Raw genomic sequence first — 10,591 nt, 5'->3', positions numbered from 1 at the left:
TGCTGCGATGTAGTCTCATATCACGAGTTGGAGGTTGAATTCTGTCTGTGGCAGCGGCTTGGGGAAAGCTCTTTTCACAGCCGGGACATATAAATTGAAGCTATGCTGGTGAAAGGTCACCTCTGCTGAGCAATGGGCGGGACCTCTGCTGTCTTCTGAGACCAGAGCCGGATTGTGGACTTTGTCCTGAGGGCTAGGAGCTCCTAGAAATCCATAAAGTCCTACAGAATTCCAGACTATAAGCTTGTGTTGCACAGGGAATCAATCAGTCAATCGATCAATGGTATTTATTGAACACTTACTATGTGCAGAGCACTGTTCTAAGGGATTGGGAGAATGCAATACAACATAATTAGCAGAGATGCTGTGCTCTGCACACGGTAAGTGCTCAACAAATACCATTGATTGATTAATTAATTACAGAGTATAGATGGCCGTTACCACTTCTGGAAAAACCTACCCAAATTTGTATCAGATCTGAGAAGCTGTTTGGCCTCGTGGAAAAACATGGTTCTGGGAGCCAGAGGACCTAGGTTCTAACCCCAGTTCTGTCACTTCTCTTTCCCTATATGTTGCCGATTTGTACTTCCCAAGCATTTAGTACAGTGCTCTGCACACAGTAAGCACTCAATAAATACGATTGAATGAGTGAATGCTGTGTGACCTTGGGCAAGTGACTTAACTTCCCTTTGACCCAGTTATCTCATCCGTAAAATGGGAATTAATAAGCAGCCTGGCTCAGTGGAAAGAGCACGGGCTTTGGAGTCAGAGGTCACGGGTTCAAATCCTAGCTCGGCCACCTGTCAGTTGTGTGACTTTGGGCAAGTCAGTTAACTTCTCTGGGCCTCAGTTACCTCATCTGTAAAATCAGGATTAAGACTGTGAGCCCCCCATGGGACAACGTGATCACCTTGTAACCTCCCCAGCGCTTAAAACAGTGCTTTGCACATTATAAGTGCTTAATAAATGCCATCATTATCATTATTATTATTAATTATAACTATGGTATTTGTTAAGAGTTTACTATGTGCCAGGCACTGTTCCAAGCGCTACTGTGAGCCCTATGTGGAACAGGGATTGTGTCCAACCATACTATTTTGTTTCTACCACAGTGCCTAGTACAGTGCCCAGTACAAAGTAAGTGCTTAACAAATACCAGAATTATTATTAATGTGGGAAACAGCACGGCCTAGCAGCTAAAGCCTGGGCCTGGGAGTTAGAAGTATCTGGGTTCTAATCCCAGCCCCACCATTCGTCTGCTGTGACCTTGGGGAAGTCCCTTCGCTTCTCTAGGCCTCAGTTCCCTTTTCTGTAAAATAATAATAATAATAATAATGGCATTTATTAGGCGCTTACTATGTGCAAAGCACTGTTCTAAGCGCTGAGGAGGCTACAAGGTGATCAGGTTGTCCCAGGGGGGGCTTACAGTCTTTGTCCTCATTTTACAGATGAGGTCACTGAGGCACAGAGAAGTTAAGTGACTTGCCCGAAGTCAAACAGCTGACAAGTGGCAGAGCCGGGATTTGAACCCATGGCCTCTGACTCTAAAGCCCGTGCTCTTTCCACTGATCCACGCTGCAAAATGGGGATGAAGACTGTGAACCTCATTTGGAACAGGGCCTGTGTCTAACCCGATTTGGTTGTATCCACCCCAGTGCTTAGTACAGTGTCTGGCACCAAGTAAGCACTTAACAAATACCACAGTTACTATTATTATTAATAATAATAATAATCTATTCCTTTCCCCTACATCTCCCAACCCTAATAATAATAGCGATGATGGTATTTGTTAAGCGCTTACTATGTGCAAAGCACTGTTCTAAGTGCTGGGGAGGTTACAAGGTGATCGGGTTGTCCCACGGTGGGGCTCACAGTTTTAATCCCCATTTTACAGATGAGGTAACTGAGGCACAGAGAACTTAAGTGGCTTGCCCAAAGTCACACAGCTGACAGTTGGCGGAGCCGGTATTTGAACCCATGACCGCTGACTCCAAAGCCCGGGCTCTTTTCACTGAGCCACGCTGCTTCTTGCTGATAATCGAAACAGGGGGAGTCCAGTGCAGTTCTCTTGGTTGCTGAGAAGACAGTGATAGCTTTGAACAGCCTCCTTAGTACCTAAGCAGCCTCGCTAAGGATCTCCCCACTCACTCTGAAGACATTTCCCGGGGGGAATGGGATCCTAGTCATTCATTCATTCATTTAATTGTATTTATTGAGCGCTTGTATTTATAGTGCACAGCACTATACTAAGCGCTTGGAAATTACCGTTTGGCAACAAATGTGTACCATGTACCTTGGAAGAGACTCTCAAATGATCCCCACACATGGGTGACCTTGCATGATCGGTACAGTCATCTCTGCCAAGAGAAACAGTGTGGCCTAGTCAGTCGGTCAATCGTATTTATTGAGCACTTACCGTGTGCAGAGCACTGTACTAAGCACTGGGAGAGTACAATATTACAATAGACACAGTCCCTGCCTGTACTAAGCACTTGGGAGAGCACAATATTATAACAGACACAGTCACTGCCCACAATAAGCTTACAGTCTAATGGAAAGTGCACAAGGCTGGGAGTCAGAGAACCTGGGTTCTAATCCCGGCTCTGCCAGGTGCCTGCTGGGTGACTTTGGGCAAGTCACTTACTTTCCCTGGGACTCAGTTTCTCATCTATAAAATGGGATTCAAAACCGGCTCTACCTCCTACTTAGACTATGTGATCCATATGGGACCGGGTCTGCATCCAACCAGATTATCCTGTATCTACCCCAGTGCTTAGTACAGTGCTTGGCACATAGTAAGCACTAATCAATCAATCAATCAATCAATCAATCGTATTTATTGAGCACTTACTCAGTAAGCGCTTGGGAAGTACAAGTTGGCAACATATAGTCCCTACCCAACAGTGGGCTCACAGTCTAGAAGGGGGAGACAGAGAACAAAACCAAACATATTAACTAAGCAAAGGCAACAACTATTATTATTATTATTATTATTATTATTATTATAACAGCGAGGAGCAATGTGGCCTAATGGAAAGAGCACGGGCCTGGGTTCCAATCTTGTCTCTGCCAACTCTCGGCTGTGTGACCTTGGGCAAGTCATTTAACTTATCAGTGACTAAGTTACCTTATCTGTAGGGTAGGAATTCAATACCTGTTCCCCCCTCCTACTTAGACTATGAACCCTGTGTGGGAAAGGGACTGTGTCTGACCTGATGATCTTGTAACTTCCCCAATGCTTAGAATGGGGCTTAACACATGTAGTCACCTAACAAATATTATTATTATTATTATTATTATTATTATTATTATTATTATCAGTATTATTATCTTGCAACATGGAAGTCACATGGAAGTGAGAGTTGAGTTGATCTACTTGGAAGAGAGGTAGCCTCCGCCAAATGCAGGCTTGTATTACATATTTTGCATAGGCAACACTGTGGCAACAATTACTTCTGCAAAAATTAAAGCTGTTGTGTTATCTCATGCCTGTGATCTTGAGCAAGCCTGCCCTGCCCTCCACCCCACATCCTCCATTGGTCCTCCCCTTTGCCTCCCACCATGCTTTAAAACTTCCCCGGCTACTTCCCTCCCCTCTGTGACATTTAGGTCATTTTCCTGTTTCCCCTCAGCTCCCACTCCGCTCTGCCTGCAGCTCTGAGTTTGCCCCTCGCATCCCCTTGGCCAAGCCCCTCTGGCAAGTGGCCTTTTCCCCAGCTCCTAGCCCCGCTCCTGGAACTATGTTGCCAATTTGTACTTCCCAAGCGCTTAGTACAGTGCTCTGCACATAGTAAGCGCTCAATAAATACGATTGATGATGATGATGATGGAACTGGCTAGACCGGAATCCAGGCCAGCCGTTCATTCATTCATTCAATCGTATTTATTGAGCACTTATTCTGTGCAGAGCACTGTACTAAGCACTTAATAATGATGGTATTTGTTAAGTACTTACTATGTGCAAAGCACTGTTCTAAGCACTGGGGGGATACGAGGTCATCAGGTTGTCCCACATGGGGCTCACAGTCTTAATCCCCATTTTACAGATGAGGTAACTGAGGCATAGAGAAGTTAAGTAATAATAATAACAATAGCATTTATTAAGTGCTTACTATGTGCAAAGCACTGTTCTAAGCACTGGGGAGATTACAAGGTGATCAGGTTGTTCCACGGGGGGCTCACAGTCTTCATCCCCATTTTACGGATGAGGTAACTGAGGCATAGAGAAGTGAAGTGACTTGCCCAAAGTCACACAGCTGACAGGTGGAGGAGCCTGGATTTGAACCCGTGACCTCTGACTCCAAAGCCCTGGCTCTTTCCACTGAGCCACGCTGCTTCTCTGCTGGTCCCCCTTTTAGACTGTGAGCCCACTGTTGGGTAGGGACTGTCTCTATATGTTGCCAACTTGTACTTCCCAAGCGCTTAGTACAGTGCTCTGCACACAGTAAGCGCTCAATAAATACGATTGATTGATTGGTCCCCGCAGCAGTGACCATCTCAGGGAGGGGAAGGGGCCAGGTGTAGTGACAAAGCAAGTTAAAAAATCGGCATGGGAAGCAGTGTGGCCCTGTGGAAAGAGCACAGGCCTAGGAGTCAGGGGACATGAGTTCTAATCCCAGCTCTGCCACGTGCCTGCTGTGCAACCTTGAGCACGTCACTTAACTTCTCAATCAAACATATTCATTGAACGCTTACTCTTACACTGTACAAAGCGCTTGGGAGAGTACAGATGAGGAACCTGAAGTTCCTGGGTTCTCGGCTTGTTGTGGGCAGTGCCGCTGGTGCTTTCAGTACTGCCACCCTTCCCTTTGGCGCTCACCATTCCCACCTCCCCGAACTGCAAGACTGGGCTGGGAGGCAGTGGAAGGGTGGGGGGATGGGAGGAGGGCAGCGGTGGTTCCACCTGCTCAGCCCCCTTCCCCGCCCACTGCTGCTCATCCCTTCCAAGAGGACAGTTCCCCTCTCAGGGGAGGACCGACACCTGGGGCATCCTTCTTCCCCATTGCCAAGGCCACCGCCAGCCCTCTCCCATCTCGAGTCATTCGTACCTACTCAGCCCTTCTGTCTACCCCGGCCCACGTCCTCAATCAATCAATCAATCAATCGTATTTATTGAGCGCTTACTGTGTGCAGAGCACTGTACTAAGCGCTTGGGAAGTACAAATTGGCAACACATAGAGACAGTCCCTACCCAACAGTGGGCTCACAGTCTAAAAGGGGGAGACAGAGAACAGAACCAAACATACCAACAAAATAAAATAAAATCCCCCGGGCCTGGAATGCCCTCCCTCTGCCCATCCGCCAAGCTAGCTCTCTTCCTCCCTTCAAGGCCCTGCTGAGAGCTCACCTCCTCCAGGAGGCCTTCCCAGACTGAGCCCCTTCCTTCCTCTCCCCCTCGCCCCCCTCTCCATCCCCCACATCTTACTTCTTTCCCTTACCCACAGCACTTGTATATATGTATATATGTTTGTACATATTTATTACTCTATTTATCTATTTATTTTACTTGTACCTATCTATTCTATTCATTATATTTTGTTAGTATGTTTGGTTTTGTACTCTGTCTCCCCCTTCTAGACTGTGAGCCCACTGTTGGGTAGGGACTGTCTCTATATGTTGCCAGCTTGTACATCCCAAGCGCTTAGTACAATGCTCTGCACACAGTAAGCGCTCAATAAATACGATTGATTGATTGATTGATTGAGTCACCCTATCCATCTCCTGCCTCTGGAAAGATGTCCACTGGTGCAGGGGGGTCACCCTGGAAGATGGTACCCCTGGCCCATGTCCTACCTCTGGCCTGGAATGCCCTCCCTCCTCACACCCCCCAAACTAGCTCTCCTCCCCACTTCAAAGCCCTACTGAGAGCTCCCCTCCTCCAGGAGGCCTTCCCAGACTGAGCCCCCCTTTTCCTCTGCTCCTCCTCCCCTACTCCCTCCCTCTGCCCTACCCCCTTCCCCTCCCCACAGCACTTGTGCATATTTGTACATATTTATTATTCTATTTACTTTATTAATGAAGTGTACATATCTATAATTCTATTTATCTATTTTGATGCTATTGATGCCTGTCTACTTGTTTTGTTGTCTGTCTCTCCCTTCTAGACTGTGAGCCCGTTGTTGGTAGGGATTGTCTCTATCTGTTGCCAAATTGTACTTTCCAAGCACTGTACACAGTAAGCACTCAATAAATGCAATTGATTGAATGAATGAATGAATGAATAATAATAATAATGGCATTTATTAAGCGCTTACTATGTGCAAAGCACTGTTCTAAGCGCTGGGGAGGTTACAAGGTGATCAGGTTGTCCCACGGGGGTCTCCCAGTCTTAATCCCCATTTTACAGGTGAGGTAACTGAGGCACAGAGAAGTTAAGTAACTTGCCCAAAGTCACACAGCTGACAATTGGAAGAGCCGGAATTTGAACCCGTGACCTCTGACTCCAAAGCCCGTGCTCTTTCCACTGAGCCACGCTGCTTGGTATCACAATTCATGGAAAAGGTCAGCGACTCAGGAAAACAGGGAGGTCTGCAGAGGAGATCAAAGGTAACAGGGGGATGGGGACACAGTCATTGTCCCACTCTAAATCACCATTTGACAGATGAGGCAACTGGAACAGAGTGAAGTGAAGTGACTTGTCCAAGGTCACACGGCAGACGAGTGAGGAAACTCTCCCAAGGGCTTAGTACAGGGTAGGTGCTCAATAAATAGGATTGATTGATTAAGCAGCTAAGTGATAATAATAATAATAATAATGATGGCATTTATTAAGCGCTTACTGTGTGCAAAGCACTGTTCTAAGCGCTGGGGGGGATACAATGGGATCAAGTTGTCCCACGTGGGGCTCACAGTCTTAATCCTCATTTTAAAGATGAGGTCACTGAGGCTAAGAGAAGTTAAGTGACTTGCCCAAGGTCACACAGCAGACATGTGGCGGAGCCGGGATTCAAACCCACAACCTCTGACTCCAAAGCCCAGCCTCTTTCCACTGAGCCACGGCTGCTTCTCTAAGGACAATTAATCATTATTTTTATGCTTATGATTAAGAGTGGAGTGTGAAGGGCTCTGCCCTCTGGAGAAGAGGAGGGCAGACAGAGTTCCATGGCTGGTTGCAGGGAGTCCCCGGAGAAATCCCCAACTCCCATTTTCCGGAGCCTGGCCTGACTCTGTGACAAGAGTGGGATGATTATGGGAAGCAGCAACGTGGCATAGTGAGAGTCTGAGAGTCAGAAGGTCATGAGTTCTAATCCCAGCACTGCCACTTGCCTGATGTGTGATCTTGGGCAAATCACTTCACTTCTCTGGCCCTCAATTGCCTCACCTTGAAAATGGGGACTGAGACTGTGAGCCCCACGTGGGACAGGGACTACGTCCAACCTAATTTATGCTTGTATCCACCCCTGCACTTAGTACAGTGCCTGGCACATAGTAAGTGCTTAACAAACGCCACCATTAATATTGTTATTATTCACCGTTCATTCATTCATTCAAATAGCATTTATTAAGTGTTTATGGTGTGAAGAGCACTGTACTAAGCACTAGGGAAAGTAGTGAGCCCATTGTTGGGTAGGGACTGTCTCTGTTGCCGAATTGTGCTTTCCAAGAGCTTAGTACAGTGCTCTGCACACAATAAGTGCTCAATAAATACGATTGAATGAATGAATGAATGTGAGCCCGTTGTTGGGTAGGGATTGTCTCTATCTGTGGCCGAATTGCAATAATAATAATGATAATAATAATAATAATAATAATAATAATGTTGGTACTTGTTAAGTGCTTACTATGTGCCAAGCACTGTTCTAAGTACAAGGTTATTAGGTTGTCCCACTTGGGGCTCACAATCTTCATCCCCATTTTCGGATGAGGTAACTGAGGCACAGAAAAGTGAAGTGACTTACCCAAAGTCACACAGCAGACCAGTGGCGGAGTCGGGATTAGAACCCATGACCTCTGACTCCCAGCCCGGGCTCTTTCCACTAAGCCACGCTACTTCTTCCCAAGCACTTAGTCCAGTGCTCTGCACACAGTCAACACTCAATAAATACGATTGAATGAATGAATGAATGAATGTAAGCCCGTTGTTGGGTAGGGATTGTCTCTATCTGTGGCCGAATTGTACTTCCCAAGCCTTTAGTGCAGTGCTTTGCACATAGTCAGTGCTCAATAAATATGATTGAATGAATGAATAAGTGAATGTGAGCCCTTTGTTGGGTAGGGATTAATAATAATCATAATAATAATAATAATGATGGCATTTATCAAGCGCTTACTATGTGCAAAGCACTGTTCTAAGCGCTGGGGAGGTTACAGGGTGATCAGGTTGTCCCACGGGGGGCTCACAGTCTTCATCCCCATTTTACAGATGAGGTAACTGAGGCACAGAGAAGTTAAGTGACTTGCCTAAAGTCACACAGCTGACAGTTGGCGGAGCCGGGATTTGAACCCATGACCTCTGACTCCAAAGCCCAGGCTCTCTCCACTGAGCCACGCTGCTTCTCTATCTATCTCTGTCTCTATCTGTGGCCAAATTGTACTTTCCGAGCACTTAGCCCGTTGCTCTGCACACAGTCAGCGCTCAGTAAGTACGAATGAATGAATGAATGAATGAATGTAAGCCCGTAGTTGGCTAGGGATTGTCTCTGTTGCCAAATGGTACTTTCCAAGCGCTTAGCACAGTGTAGTGCACACAGTGAGCTCTCAATAAATGCGACAATGAATGAATGAATGAATGTAAGCCAGTTGTTGGGTAGGGATTGTCTCTGTTGCAGAATGGTACTTCCCAAGCGCTTAGTGCAGTGCTCTGAACTCAGCGCTCAATAAATACGACTGAATGAATGAATGAATCAATCAATCGTATTTATTGAGCACTGACTGACTGACTGAATGAATGAATGAATGAATGAATGAATGAGTATAAACCCATTGTTGGGTAGGGATTATCTCTCTCTGTTGCTAAATGGTATTTCCCAAGCGCATAGTCCAGTGCTTTGCACACAGTCAGCGCCCACGTCCTCCCCCTGGCCTGGAATGCCCTCCCTCTGCACATCCGCCAAGTTAGATTTCTTCCCCCCTTCAAAGCCCTACGGAGAGCTCACCTCCTCCAGGAGGCCTTCCCAGACTGAGCCCCCTTTTTTCCTCTCCTCCTCCCCATCCCCCCAGCCCCACCTCCTTCCCCTCCCCACAGCACCTGTATATATATTTGTACAGATGTATTACTCTATTTTACTTGCACATATTTACTATTCTATTTATTTTGTTAATGATGCACATTTAGCTTTAATTCTATCTATTCTGACGACTTGACACCTGTCCACATGTTTTGTTTCGTTGTCTGTCTCTCCCTTCTAGACTTTGAGCCCGTTGTTCAGAGGGACTGTCTCTATATGTCGCCAACTTGTACCCCCCAAGCACTGAGTACAGTGCTCTGCACAAAGTAAGTGCTCAATAAATACGATTGAACGAATGAATGAATGAATAAATAGGATTGAATAAATGAATGAGAGCCCGTTGTTAGGTAGGGATTGTCTCTGTTGCCGAATTGTACTTTCCAAGCACTTAGCGCAGTGTAGTTCACACAGTGAGCAGTCAATAAATGTGACTGACTGACTGACTGAATGAATGAATGTAAGCCCTTTGTTGGGTAGGGCTTGTCTCTGTTGCCAAATGGTACTTCCCAAGCGCTTAGTCCAGTGCTCTGCACACAGTCAGCGTTCAATAAATACGATTGAATGAATGAATGAATAAATATGATTGAATAAATGAATGAGAGCCTGTTGTTGGGAAGGGATTGTCTCTGTTGCCGAATGGTACTTTCCAAGCGCTTAGCACAGTGTAGTGCACACAGTGAGCGGTCAATAAATACGACTGACTGAATGAATGAATGTAAGCCCGTTGTTGGATAGGGATTGTCTCTGTTGCCAAATGGTACTTCCCAAGCGCTTAGTCCAGTGCTCTGCACACAGTCAGCGCTCAATAAGTACGAGTGAATGAGTGTATGTGAGCCAGTTGTTGGGTAGGGATTGTCTCTCTCTGTGGCCGAATGGTACTGTCCAAGCGTTTAGCACAGTGTAGTGCACACAGTGAGCACTCAATAAATATGAATGAATGAATGAATGAATGAATGAATGAATGAATGAATGTAAGCCAGTTGTTGGGTAGGGATTGTCTCTGTGGCCAAACGGTACTTCCCAAGCGCTTAGTCCAGTGCTCTGCACACAGTCAGTACTCAATAAGTACGATTGAATGAATGCATGTGAGCCCGTTGTTGGGTAGGGATTGTCCCTGTGGCCGAATGGTACTGTCCAAGCGCTTGGAGCAGTGTAGTGCACACAGTGAGCGCTCAATAAATGCGAATGAATGAATGAATGAATGAATGGGTGGACCTAAGTCCGTTGCTGGGTAGGGATTGTCTCTGTGGCCAAATGATACTTCCCAAGCACTTAGTCCAGTGCTCTGCCCACAGTCAGTGCTCAATAAATACGATTGAATGAACGAATGTGGGCCCGTTGTTGGGTAGGGACTGTCTCTGTGGCCGAATGGTACTGTCCAAGCCCTTGGCGCAGTGTAGTGCACACAGTGAGTGTTCAATAAA

The sequence above is a fragment of the Tachyglossus aculeatus genome, chromosome 23 (assembly GCF_015852505.1).
Source record: "Tachyglossus aculeatus isolate mTacAcu1 chromosome 23, mTacAcu1.pri, whole genome shotgun sequence".
NCBI classification, from domain to species: domain Eukaryota; kingdom Metazoa; phylum Chordata; class Mammalia; order Monotremata; family Tachyglossidae; genus Tachyglossus; species Tachyglossus aculeatus.
Note: the sequence above shows the minus strand (reverse complement) of the source record.